The 14,075-nt window shown below is 49.4% G+C and overlaps 1 protein-coding gene across 2 annotated transcripts in view; it reads left to right on the top strand.

Moving 5' to 3' along the window:
* The window catches only part of CEPT1 (choline/ethanolamine phosphotransferase 1), a 508,394-nt gene that overhangs the window by 128,102 nt on the left and 366,217 nt on the right, over positions 1 to 14,075 (top strand). The gene's annotated exons all lie outside the window — the stretch shown is intronic.

Here is a 14,075-nt window from a genome sequence, read left to right as displayed (position 1 = left end):
TGGATGTAGTCAGGGCCTTAAAAATTTACATAGCCAGGACGGCTCGGATTAGGAAAACAGAGGCACGGTTTGTCCTGTATGCGGCCAACAAGGTTGGCGCTACTGCTTCTAAGCAGAATATGGCTCGCTGGATCTGTAACACAATTCAGCAGGTTCATTCTGCGGCTGGATTGCCGTTACCGAATTCGGTAAAGGCCCATTCCACTAGGAAAGTGGGCTCTTCTTGGGCGGCTGCCCGAGGCGTCTCGGCATTACAGCTTTGCCGAGCTGCGACTTGGTCGGGTTCAAACACTTTTGCTAAATTCTACAAGTTTGATACCTTGGCTGAGGAGGACCTCATGTTTGCTCAATCGGTGCTGCAGAGTCATCCGCACTCTCCCGCCCGGTTTGGGAGCTTTGGTATCAACCCCATGGTCCTTACGGAGTCCACAGCATCCTCTAGGACGTAAGAGAAAATAAGATTTTAAACCTACCTGTAAATCTTTTTCTCCTAGTCCGTAGAGGATGCTGGGCGCCCGTCCCAGTGCGGACAAAATTCGGGAAGACTTGTATATAGTTGTTGCTTACATAAGGGTTATGTTACAGTTGAGATCAGTCGTTGGCTGATACTGTTTTGTTCATACTGTTAACTGGTTACGTATATTCCAGGTTATACCGTGTGGATGGTGTGGGCTGGTATGAATCTTGCCCTTAGATTAACAAAAATCCTTTTCTCGTACTGTCCGTCTCCTCTGGGCACAGTTTCGCTAACTGAGGTCTAGAGGAGGGGCATAGAGGGAGGAGCCAGTGCACACCCATTCTATCCTAAAGTCTTTAGAGTGCCCATGTCTGCTGCGGAGCCCGTTTATACCCCATGGTCCTTACGGAGTCCCCAGCATCCTCTACGGACTAGGAGAAAAAGAATTACCGGTCGGTTTCAAATCTTATTTCTCTATCGTCCTAGTGGATGCTGGGGTTCCTGAAAGGACCATGGGGAATAGCGGCTCCGCAGGAGACAGGGCACAAAAGTAAAGCTTTCCGATCAGGTGGTGTGCACTGGCTCCTCCCCCTATGACCCTCCTCCAAGCCAGTTAGATTTTTGTGCCCGGCCGAGAAGGGTGCAATCTAGGTGGCTCTCCTAAAGAGCTGCTTAGAGAAAGTTTAGCTTAGGTTTTTTATTTTACAGTGAGTCCTGCTGGCAACAGGATCACTGCAACGAGGGACTTAGGGGAGAAGAAGTGAACTCACCTGCGTGCAGGATGGATTGGCTTCTTGGCTACTGGACATTAGCTCCAGAGGGACGATCACAGGTACAGCCTGGATGGTCACCGGAGCCTCGCCGCCGGCCCCCTTGCAGATGCTGAAACATGAAGAGGTCCAGAATCGGCGGCAGAAGACTCCTCAGTCTTCTAAAGGTAGCGCACAGCACTGCAGCTGTGCGCCATTTTCCTCTCCGCACACTTCACACGGCAGTCACTGAGGGTGCAGGGCGCTGGGAGGGGAGCGCCCTGGGAGGCAAATGAAAACCTATTTGGCTAAAAAATACCTCACATATAGCCTCCGGGGCTATATGGAGATATTTAACCCCTGCCAGAATACACTAAAGAGCGGGAGACGAGCCCGCCGGAAAAGGGGCGGGGCCTATCTCCTCAGCACACAGCGCCATTTTCCTTACACAGCTCCGCTGGTCAGGACGGCTCCCAGGTCTCTCCCCTGCACTGCACTACAGAAACAGGGTAAAACAAGAGAGGGGGGGCAAAATAGTGGCAAAAATTATATTATAAAAGCAGCTATACAGGGAGCACTTATTATAAGGCTATCCCTGTCATATATAGCGCTTTTGGTGTGTGCTGGCAAACTCTCCCTCTGTCTCCCCAAAGGGCTAGTGGGGTCCTGTCTTCGTTAAGAGCATTCCCTGTGTGTCTGCTGTGTGTCGGTACGTGTGTGTCGACATGTATGAGGACGATATTGGTGTGGAGGCGGAGCAATTGCCAAATATGGGGATGTCACCTCCTAGGGGGTCGACACCAGAATGGATGCCTTTATTTATGGAATTACGGGATAGTGTCAACACGCTAAAGCAGTCGTTTGTCGACATGAGACGGCCGGACAATCAGTTAGTGCCTGTCCAGGCGCCTCAAACACTGTCAGGGGCTGTAAAACGCCCTTTGCCTCAGTCGGTCGACACAGACCCAGACACAGGCACTGATTCCAGTGGCGACGGTGACGAATCAACCGTATTTTCCAGTAGGGCCACACGTTATATGATTTTGGCAATGAAGGAGGCGTTACATTTAGCTGATACTACTGGTACCACTAAACAGGGTATTATGTGGGGTGTGAAAAAACTACCTATAGTTTTTCCTGAATCAGAAGAACTAAATGATGTATGTGATGAAGCGTGGGTTGCCCCCGATAAAAAGATGCTAATTTCAAAGAAGTTATTAGCTTTATACCCTTTCCCGTCAGAGGTTAGGGCGCGCTGGGAAACACCTCCTAGGGTGGATAAGGCGCTCACACGCTTATCTAAACAAGTGGCGTTACCCTCTCCTGAGACGGCCGCACTTAAAGATCCAACAGATAGGAGGATGGAAAATATCCAAAAAAGTATATACACACATACAGGTGTTATACTACGACCAGCTATAGCGTCAGCCTGGATGTGCAGTGCTGGAGTAGTTTGGTCAGAGTCCCTGATTGAAAATATTGATACCCTGGATAGGGACAATGTTTTACTGTCTTTAGAGCAAATAAAGGATGCATTTCTTTATATGCGTGATGCACAGAGGGATATCTGCACACTGGCATCACGGGTAAGTGCTATGTCCATTTCGGCCAGAAGAAGTTTATGGACGCGACAGTGGTCAGGCGATGCGGACTCAAAACGGCATATGGAAGTTTTGCCGTATAAAGGGGAGGAGTTATTTGGAGTCGGTCTATCAGATTTGGTGGCCACGGCTACAGCCGGGAAATCCACCTTTTTACCTCAAGCTACTCCCCAACAGAAAAAGACACCGACTTTTCAACCGCAGTCCTTTCGTTCCTTTAAAAACAAGAGAGCAAAGGGATATTCATATCTGCCACGAGGCAGAGGAAGGGGGAAGAGACACCAACAGGCAGCTCCTTCCCAGGAACAGAAGCCCTCCCCCGCTTCTACAAAAGCCTCAGCATGACGCTGGGGCTTCTCAAGCGGACTCGGGGGCGGTGGGCGGTCGTCTCAAGCATTTCAGCGCGCAGTGGGCTCACTCGCAGGTAGATCCCTGGATCCTGCAGATAATATCTCAGGGGTACAGGTTGGAACTAGAGACAGATCCGCCTCGCCGTTTCCTGAAGTCTGCTTTACCAACGTCCCCCTCCGAAAGGGAGACGGTTTTGGAAGCCATTCACAAGCTGTACTCTCAGCAGGTGATAGTCAAGGTACCTCTTCTACAACAGGGAAAGGGGTATTATTCCACTCTATTTGTGGTACCGAAGCCGGACGGCTCGGTAAGACCTATTCTAAATCTGAAGTCCTTGAACCTGTACATAAAGAAGTTCAAGTTCAAAATGGAGTCACTCAGAGCAGTGATAGCGAACCTGGAAGAAGGGGACTTTATGGTGTCCTTGGACATCAAGGATGTGTACCTCCACGTTCCAATTTACCCCTCACACCAGGGGTACCTCAGGTTCGTTGTACAAAACTGTCACTATCAGTTTCAGACGCTGCCGTTCGGATTGTCCACGGCACCTCGGGTCTTTACAAAGGTAATGGCCGAGATGATGATTCTTCTTCGAAGAAAAGGCGTATTAATTATCCCATACTTGGACGATCTCCTAATAAGGGCAAGGTCCAGAGAACAGCTAGAGAGGGGATTAGCACTGTCTCAAGAAGTGCTAAAACAGCACGGCTGGATTCTGAATATTCCAAAATCCCAGTTAATGCCGACAACTCGTCTGCTGTTCCTAGGGATGATTCTGGACACGGTTCAGAAAAAGGTTTTTCTCCCGGAGGAAAAAGCCAAGGAGTTATCCGAGCTTGTCAGGAACCTCCTAAAACCAGGAAAGGTGTCTGTACATCAATGCACAAGAGTCCTGGGAAAAATGGTGGCTTCTTACGAAGCAATTCCATTCGGCAGATTCCATGCACGAATTTTCCAGAGGGATCTGTTAGACAAATGGTCAGGGTCGCATCTTCAGATGCACCAGCGGATAACCCTGTCTCCAAGGACAAGGGTATCTCTTCTGTGGTGGTTGCAGAGTGCTCATCTATTGGAGGGCCGCAGATTCGGCATACAGGATTGGATCCTGGTGACCACGGACGCCAGCCTGAGAGGCTGGGGAGCAGTCACACAAGGAAGAAACTTCCAGGGAGTGTGGACGAGCCTGGAAACGTCTCTTCACATAAACATTCTGGAACTAAGAGCAATCTACAATGCTCTAAGCCAGGCAGAACCTCTGCTTCAAGGAAAACCGGTGTTGATCCAGTCGGACAACATCACGGCAGTCGCCCATGTGAACAGACAGGGCGGCACAAGAAGCAGGAGTGCAATGGCAGAAGCTGCAAGGATTCTTCGCTGGGCAGAGAATCATGTGATAGCACTGTCAGCAGTGTTCATCCCGGGAGTGGACAACTGGGAAGCAGACTTCCTCAGCAGACACGACCTTCACCCGGGAGAGTGGGGACTTCATCCGGAAGTCTTCCACATGCTGGTAACCCGTTGGGAAAGACCAATGGTGGACATGATGGCGTCTCGCCTCAACAAAAAACTGGACAGGTATTGCGCCAGGTCAAGAGATCCGCAGGCAATAGCTGTGGACGCGCTGGTAACGCCTTGGGTGTACCAGTCGGTGTATGTGTTTCCTCCTCTGCCTCTCATACCAAAAGTATTGAGAATTATACGGCAAAGAGGCGTAAGAACGATACTAGTGGTTCCGGATTGGCCAAGAAGGACTTGGTACCCGGAACTTCAAGAGATGATCACGGAAGATCCGTGGCCTCTACCTTTAAGGAGGGACTTGCTTCAGCAGGGTCCCTGTCTGTTTCAAGACTTACCGCGGCTGCGTTTGACGGCATGGCGGTTGAACGCCGGATCCTAAAGGAAAAAGGCATGCCGGAAGAAGTCATTCCTACTTTGATTAAAGCAAGGAAAGAAGTAACCGTGCAACACTATCACCGCATTTGGCGAAGATATGTTGCGTGGTGCGAGGATCGGAGTGCTCCGACGGAGGAATTTCAACTGGGTCGATTCCTACATTTCCTGCAATCAGGATTGTCTATGGGTCTCAAATTGGGATCTATTAAGGTTCAAATTTCGGCCCTGTCGATTTTCTTTCAAAAAGAATTGGCTTCAGTTCCTGAAGTCCAGACTTTTGTTAAGGGAGTGCTGCATATACAGCCTCCTGTGGTGCCTCCAGTGGCACCGTGGGATCTCAATGTGGTTTTGGAATTTCTAAAATCTCATTGGTTTGAACCACTAAAAAAGGTGGATTTAAAATATCTCACATGGAAAGTGACCATGTTACTAGCCCTGGCTTCGGCCAGGAGAGTGTCAGAACTGGCAGCTTTATCTTACAAAAGCCCATATCTGATTTTCCATTCGGACAGGGCAGAACTGCGGACTCGTCCGCATTTTCTCCCTAAGGTGGTGTCAGCATTTCATCTGAACCAGCCTATTGTAGTGCCTGCGGCTACAAGTGACTTGGAGGACTCCAAGTTACTGGACGTTGTCAGAGCATTAAAAATATATATTGCAAGGACAGCTGGAGTCAGAAAATCTGACTCGTTGTTTATATTGTATGCACCCAACAAGATGGGTGCTCCTGCGTCTAAGCAGACGATTGCTCGTTGGATCTGTAGCACAATCCAACTTGCACATTCTGTGGCAGGCCTGCCACAGCCTAAATCTGTAAAGGCCCACTCCACAAGGAAGGTGGGCTCATCTTGGGCGGCTGCCCGAGGGGTCTCGGCATTACAACTTTGCCGAGCAGCTACGTGGTCAGGGGAGAACACGTTTGTAAAATTTTACAAATTTGATACTCTGGCTAAGGAGGACCGGGAGTTCTCTCATTCGGTGCTGCAGAGTCATCCGCACTCTCCCGCCCGTTTGGGAGCTTTGGTATAATCCCCATGGTCCTTTCAGGAACCCCAGCATCCACTAGGACGATAGAGAAAATAAGAATTTACTTACAGATAATTCTATTTCTCGGAGTCCGTAGTGGATGCTGGGCGCCCATCCCAAGTGCGGATTATCTGCAATAATTGTACATAGTTATTGTTAACTAATTCGGGTTATTGTTAAGAAGCCATCTTTCAGAGGCTCCTCTGTTATCATACTGTTAACTGGTTTTGATCACAAGTTGTACGGTGTGATTGGTGTGGCTGGTATGAGTCTTACCCGGGATTCAAAATTCCTCCCTTATTGTGTACGCTCGTCCGGGCACAGTACCGAACTGGCTTGGAGGAGGGTCATAGGGGGAGGAGCCAGTGCACACCACCTGATCGGAAAGCTTTACTTTTGTGCCCTGTCTCCTGCGGAGCCGCTATTCCCCATGGTCCTTTCAGGAACCCCAGCATCCACTACGGACTCCGAGAAATAGAATTATCGGTAAGTAAATTCTTATTTTTTTTGCAGTATGATTACTTGTGGTTATTGGCTTGTGTTGATGTGGGAGGTCCCATGCTTTGGACTTGAACCTTAGAATGTTAGGACCCACCTGATGAGGTCACGGTTGGTGGGTCCATATTTGTGCCCAAAATTACGCTAAGCACGGCATTCATAATAAACGTTGTAATTTCTGCTGCGGGGTACACTGGGCTCCACAAGGAAAGACATAGGGGTGTAGAGTAGGATCTTGATCTGAGGCACCAACAGGCTCAAAAGCTTTGACTGTTCCCAGAATGCACAGCGCCGCCTTCTCTATAACCCCGCCTCCCCGCACAGTAGCTCAGTTTTGTAGTTGGTGCCGCAGATAGCAGGCACATAACAGAGGGGCTGCTCTGAGCAGCCCTAAGAAGAGCTTTTTGAGAAGAAAAGTGAAGACTTCAAGGGCTGCAGCAGTGTGTACTGTCTAGTGACATTCACTGCTGCAGCTCCATCTCTCCCCAGCGGCGCTGTACACTCCTGAGCCCTGGTTGCCGGGTAACTACAGCTGGAGGCTCCGGTTTTCTTCTACAGTCAGGCACACACGACGGGGGCTCTCCGGGATCGCGTGGCCGCGTTTCGGGAGGTGGTGACTGGGTCCCGCTCGCGGGACCCGTACTTTATCGCGATCCGGCGCGGTCAGTGGGAGTCGGGCCGTGGGAGGCAGTGTTATATCTATTGACTACATAGCTATATAAGCTGGTCCAGTGCAGTATTATTGTTCGTAATAACCTCTGCATTGTTTACATGTGACTATATGTGTGTGCATTAGCTTGCTGAGGGGTTTCCATTTCGTGTCTCCCACTCAACTTGCTATCCCTATATTCTATAACCTGAGGGGGCTTGGTGCGTCAGGTTTTATAATTATATAGGATTTTCACAATATATACTCTAATACGTATTTTTCTCTGTGATTTTAGTCACCATATCTCTCCTGTATCTCTGCTTGTGCTGACTACACTGCGCAGGGGTTTGGGTAAGAGGTATTGTGCTGCTGCCAATTGTACTGTGTTACCTGATACTGCAAGAAGTTTGTGCCTCAAAAGAAGATGCTGGCTCGCTATCCCACATGTGGCTAGGATGGTAGTTTCCTCAGCTCTACCTGCCACTACCATCCCGTCTCTAAAAGAGCCTACGGATAAACGTGTGGAGGGTTGTCTGAAAGCGATTTACACCCTGCTGCACAAAGGCCCACTATTGCAGCAACATGGGCTGCAGAGGCTATTGAAGTATGGGCCTTGGAGTTAGAAGCTGAAATCTCTTCTGACCACGCTAGACAATGCTTGTCATATATTGTCACAGCTTCTCACTATATTAAAGAGGCGGCTTCTGATGCCGGTATCCTAGCAGCCAAGGCCTCTACTACATCAGTCCTGGCTTGCCGGATATTGTGGCTGAGATCCTGGTCTGTGGATCTGGACTCTAGAAAAGCCCTGGAGGTACTCCTTTTCAAGGGAGATATTTTGTTTGGAGAGGACTTAAATAAGATAGTGGCTGATTTGGCTACTGACAAAACTGCCTGTCTGCCAAGTACCGCTCCTTCTGTGTTGAAGGCTAAAGGTACTTCCTTTCGCCCATTTCGTCCTTCAGGTAAAGCAAAAGGTCAGGCGTACAACAAGCAGGCCCGCACTTCCAATCCTGCTAAGCCGAAGCCCAAAAGAGCCTGGGCTGCCCGTCAGCCAGCTTCCAAGACCGATAAGCATGACGGGGCGGGACTCCCCCTGGGGGATCCCAGGGTGGGGGGCCGGCTTCTAGGGTATACCCAGGAATGGTTGAAGACCACTTCAGATGCCTGGGTACCGGAAGTCGTCACTCGAGGTTACGCCATAGCCTTCAAAAACCGACCCCCTCATCGATTTTGCCAGACAGACGTCCCGTTTGACCAGACAAAGGCAAACACTCTACATTCGGTGGTACAGACCCTCCTGGATACAGGAGTCATAGTACAGGTGCCTCTTGCTCAGAGGGGCCGGGGGTACTATTCTCCGCTGTTTCTAGTCCCGAAACCGAATGGGTCCTCCCGACCCATTCTCAACCTCAAGGCGTTGAACAGGTTTGTGAAAATTTCCAAGTTCCGTATGGAAACCCTTCGCTCTATAGTTCTGGCCTTGGAACCTGGGGACTACATGGTCTCCCTGGACATACAGGATGCTTACCTGCATATTCCTATAGCAGAGTCACATCAGCAATACCTGAGGTTTGCGATTGGCAACCTCCATTACCTGTTTCGGGCGTTACCTTTTGGTTTAACTACGGCTCCGCGAGTCTTCACCAAAGTTATGGTGGTGATGACGGTGGTACTCCACTGTCAAGGGGTCAGGATACTGCCATATCTGGTCGACTTGTTAATCCTGGCAAATTCCCCAGAACTTCTCCTACGTCATCTGGATATGACTCTCCGGTTTCTACAAGCCCATGGGTGGCTCATCAACTGGAAGAAATCCTCCCTGGTCCCTGCTCAGAGCATGGTGCACCTGGGAGCGCTATTGGACACTCACAAACAGTGATTGTTCTTGTCTCAGGAGAAAGTCCTGAAGTTTCAGGACAGGATTCGTTGCTTCCTTTCTCGTCCGCAAGTGTCAATACATTCGGCGATGCAGGTGCTGGGCCTCATGGTGTCAGCATTCGACATGGTGGAGTATGCTCAATTCCATTCTCGCCCCCTCCAGAGGCTGATTCTAGCCAAGTGGGACGGACTGCCTCACCGGATCAGGTCTCACATGATCTCATTGACTCCGGAGGTCCGTCTGTCGCTGCACTGGTGGCTCCAGGACCAACGATTGTGCAGGGGCCGTCCCTTCTGGATATCAGACTGGGTCCTGTTGACGACAGATGCCAGTTTAAGAGGTTGGGACGCGGTGCTGGAGCAGCACTCCCTTCAGGGTCGGTGGACCAAGGAGGAATCTCTCCTCTCGATCAACATTCTGAAATTGCGGGCGGTCTTCAATGCGTTGAACCTGGCCCAGCATTTAATTCAGAACCGTCCTGTTCAAGTACAGTCGGACAACGCCACCACAGTGGCTTACATAAATCATCAAGGCGGCACTCAAAGCCGTTTGGCAATGAAGGAAGTCTCACGGATTCTACATTGGGCGGAACGCCATCTACCGGCCATATCGGCAATATTCATTCCGGGACTCCTGAATTGGGAAGCGGACTTTCTCAGTCATCAAGACATACACGCCGGAGAGTGGGGCCTCTATCCAGAAGTTTCAATTCCTAGTGAAAAAGTGGGGCCTTCCAGACGTAGATCGGAGCAAGGACAAGGGATCCTCAAGCAGCATTCGTGGATGCACTGGCGGTGCCGTGGAGGTTTCGGCTGCCATATGTGTTCCCTCCGGTTTCACTCCTGCCCAGGGTAATTCGGAAGTTCAAGTAATAAAGAGGAATTCTGCTTCTCATAGCTCCAGCATGGCCCAGACGGCACTGGTTCTCAGACCTGCAGGGCCTATCGTCAGAGCGTCCAATTCTACTTCCACAACGCCCAGACCACCTCGTTCAGGGCCCCTCTGTCTACCAGGACCTAGCCCGGCTGTCTTTGACGGCATGGCTCTTGAAGCTTCCATCTTGAGGGCTAAAGGGTTTTCTGAGGCGGTCATTCAAACTATGTTGCGGGCCCGGAAACCGACTTCTGCTCGGATTTACTATAGGGTCTGGCATTCTTTCTTTGTTTGGTGCGCATCTAACCGTTATGACGCTTCCAAGTTTAGTATAGCCAAGCTGTTGGCCTTTCTTCAGCAGGGCTTAGACTTATGCCTGCGTCTGGCCTCCCTCAAGGTTCAAATATCTGCCTTGTCGGTGTGGTTTCAGAGAAAAATTGCGACCTTACCTGATGTTCATACCTTTACTCAAGGCGTGTTGCGTATCCAACCTCCCTATGTCCCGCCTGTGGCTCCTTGGGACTTGTCGTGGTTTTGGAGGCGTTACAAGAGTCTCTGTTTGAACCTCTTGGTTCAGCTGAAGTGGCTTTCCCTTAAGGTGGTGTTTCTGCTGGCTATTGCTTCATCTAGAAGAGTGTCGGATTTGGGTGCCTTGTCTTGTAGTTCCCCATATCTGATATTTCACCGTGACCGGGCGGTTCTTAGGACTCGTCCCGGATATTTACCTAAGGTGGTTTCTTCGTTCCACCTTAACCAGGAGATTGTGGTTCCGGCACTTGTTTCTCCTGATCTGTCTCCCAAAGAGCGGTCTTTGGATGTGGTAAGGGCTCTTCATATCTATGTGAAGAGAACTGCTTCTATTAGGAAATCTGATTCTCTCTTTGTGCTGTTTGGATTTCACAAACGGGGCTGGCCTGCTCACAAGCAAACTCTGGCCAGATGGATTAGAATGGTGATTGCACATGCTTATGTGAGGGCTGGTCTGTCAGCTCCTGCTCACATTACGGCCCATTCTACTCGGTCTGTTGGACCTTCTTGGGCGGCCCGCCGTGGTGCGACCCTTGAACAATTGTGCAAGGCGGCTACGTGGTCCTCTGTGAACACGTTCATAAGGTTCTATGCCTTCGATACTTCTGCTTCCCAGGATGCTACCTTTGGATGTGCGTTCCCTCCCATAAGGAACTGCTTTAGGACATCCCCTATGTCTTTCCTTGTGGAGACCAGTGTACCCCGCAGCAGAAAACGAGTTTTATGGTAAGAACTTACCTTTGTTGAAACTCTTTTTCTGCGAGGTACACTGGGCTCCACAAGGCGCCCACCCTGACGCATTTAGCTTCTTTGGGTTGGTATGGCATTAGCCGCTGACACTTCTCACGTGGTGAGAGTGTGGTGTATGTGGCTACTAACCGTTGTCGTCTCTTTTCCTGCTACTGCATTGGGCTGGTTAACTAAAAACTGAGATCCTGTGCAGGGAGGCGGGGTTATAGAGGAGGTGGCGCTGTGCATTCTGGGAACAGTCAAAGCTTTTGAGCCTGTTGGTGCCTCGGATCAAGATCCTACTCTACACCCCTATGTCTTTCCTTGTGGAGTCCAGTGTACCTCGCAGAAAGAGTTTTAACAAAGTTAAGTTCTTACCATAAACTCGTTTTTACTGTGTTAAATTGCAAAATTTATTATGAATAGCAGTGTTTAGTATTTAGAGTGTGTATATGCATTTTCCCTTTTTATCTGAAGGAATTAACATATGACAGGCCTTGTATGGAAAGGTTAGCTGATGGGAAGTGAAACTGTAAAAAAGCAGAAACAGCTGTAGTTATGCTCCTCTTACTGTGATGTGGTATGCTGCATCATGGCATGGTGTGCCAGGCTGTGACTATTCGCAGCTGGTGATCACTTCATTAATTCCTTTAGCAAGCCATGTTGCAGCATGCTGCATCACAATAAGATGAGAATGGCTACATCTGTAGGTCGTCCTATGCACTCTTATTATTCCAAATATATTTATTTAGAACTGTCTGAAATTTATTCAGACATGAGGAGGGGATAAACCTAGGAATAGCTCTAAATAAGTATAACAATTTAGGAAGAAATTTATATTTTAACGCCCGCCATTCTACCCATCCAGTAAACCTCATGGTTCATCCAGTCCTTCGTAAAGGCAATAAGTTGTGATAGTATAGTCGAGGAGAGTGTCCTCTTTGGCCGACAGAGAGATTTCAAAATACAGAAGGGAAAGGAAGTGCCAATTATACTTATATTGTGCATGAAGGGAGAGTAAATTACTTCATGGAACATTTAATGGCAAAACTTCAGTTTTGGATATGTTCAGCTTATAATAAGAACCACTATCGTGTAACAGTCCCTGTATAGCTGGGAGAGAAGTTTCTGGATGGGTAACAAATAGCAGGTTGTCGTTTACTTAGAGGTAAATCTTTTGTTGCGATTCATTAATAAGTAGGCCGCTAATAAGGATAGAGGTATGAATACTCTACAAGAGTTCTATTACCAAAGCAAAAATTAAAGGGGACATCCTTGTCTTTACCATTGCTTATAGTGAACAGGGAGAACAGGAAGTCATTACTGAATGCATAGGGTTATATGCAATTCCGGGCGAATTGCGGCACTTTTTCGCCCGTTTTTAAATTCAACACAATTCGACCGTCGAATTCCGGCAGGTGGGTGCCGGAATTCGACATATTCAATAAAAAAACGAATTCGACAGTCCCGCTGTCGAAAAATGGCCGATTTGACGGATTTTGATTAGATTTTTTAAAAATGTTTAAAAAACAGTAAAAAACCCGAAATTTTTTTGCGTGGGGTCCCCCCTCCTAAGCATAACCAGCCTCGGGCTCATTGAGCCGGTCCTGGTTGCCAAAATACGGGGAAAAAAATGATAGGGGATCCCCCGTATTTTAACAACCAGCACCGGGCTCTGCGCCTGGTCCTGGTGCAAAAATACGGGGGACAAAAAGAGTAGGGGTCCCCCGTATTTTTTGTACCCGCACCGGGCTCCACTAGCTGGACAGATAATGCCACAGCCGGGGGTCACTTTTATACAGCGCCCTGTGGCCGTGGCATTAAATACCCAACTAGTCACCCCTGGCCGGGGTACCCTGGAGGAGTGGGGACCCCTTCAATCAAGGGGTCGTCCCCCCCCCAGCCACCCAAGGGCCAGGGGTGAAGCCTGAGGCTGTCTCCCCCATCCAAGGGCTGCGGATGGGGGGCTGATAGCCATGTGTAAAAATGAAAGAATATTGTTTTTTTGCAGAAGAACTACAAGTCCCAGCAAGCCTCCACCGCAAGCTGGTACTTGGAGAACCACAAGTACCAGCATGCGGGGGGGAAACGTGCCCGCTGGTACCTGTAGTTCTTCTGCAAAAAAAATACCCAAATAAAAACAGGACACGCACACCGTGAAAATACAACTTTATTTCACACATGCCGACACATACATACTTACCTATGTTGATGCGCCGAATCTGGCCACGTCTCCAATGTCGACGTCCGGGGTACCTGAAAATAAAATTATACTCACCTGATCCAGTGTCCAGTTCTTTTTATTGTAATCCACGTACTTGGCAAAACAAAAAAAACGCATTTACCCGAACCAGACGGACTGAAAGGGGTCCCATGTTTACACATGGGACCCCTTTCCCCGAATGCAGAGACCTTCTGTGACAGGAGTCACAGGCTTGCTGGGACTTGTAGTTCTTCTGCAAAAAAAAACAATATTCTTTCATTTTTACACATGGCTATCAGCCCCCCATCCGCAGCCCTTGGATGGGGGGGGGCAGCCTCGGGCTTCACCCCTGGCCCTTGGGTGGCTGGGGGGGGGGACACCTTGATTGAAGGGGTCCCCACTCCTCCAGGGTACCCCGGCCAGGGGTGACTAGTTGGGTATTTAATGCCACGGCCGCAGGGCGCTGTATAAAAGTGACCCCCGGCTGTGGCATTATCTGTCCAGCTAGTGGAGCCCGGTGCTGGTACAAAAAATACGGGGGAACCCTACTCTTTTTGTCCCCCGTATTTTTTGCACCAGGACCAGGCGCAGAGCCCGGTGCTGGTTGTTAAAATACAGGGGATCCCCTGTCATTTG

The sequence above is a fragment of the Pseudophryne corroboree genome, chromosome 2, assembly GCF_028390025.1.
Source record: "Pseudophryne corroboree isolate aPseCor3 chromosome 2, aPseCor3.hap2, whole genome shotgun sequence".
NCBI classification, from domain to species: Eukaryota; Metazoa; Chordata; class Amphibia; order Anura; family Myobatrachidae; genus Pseudophryne; species Pseudophryne corroboree.
Note: the sequence above shows the minus strand (reverse complement) of the source record. Positions and strands in the feature narration are given on the sequence as shown.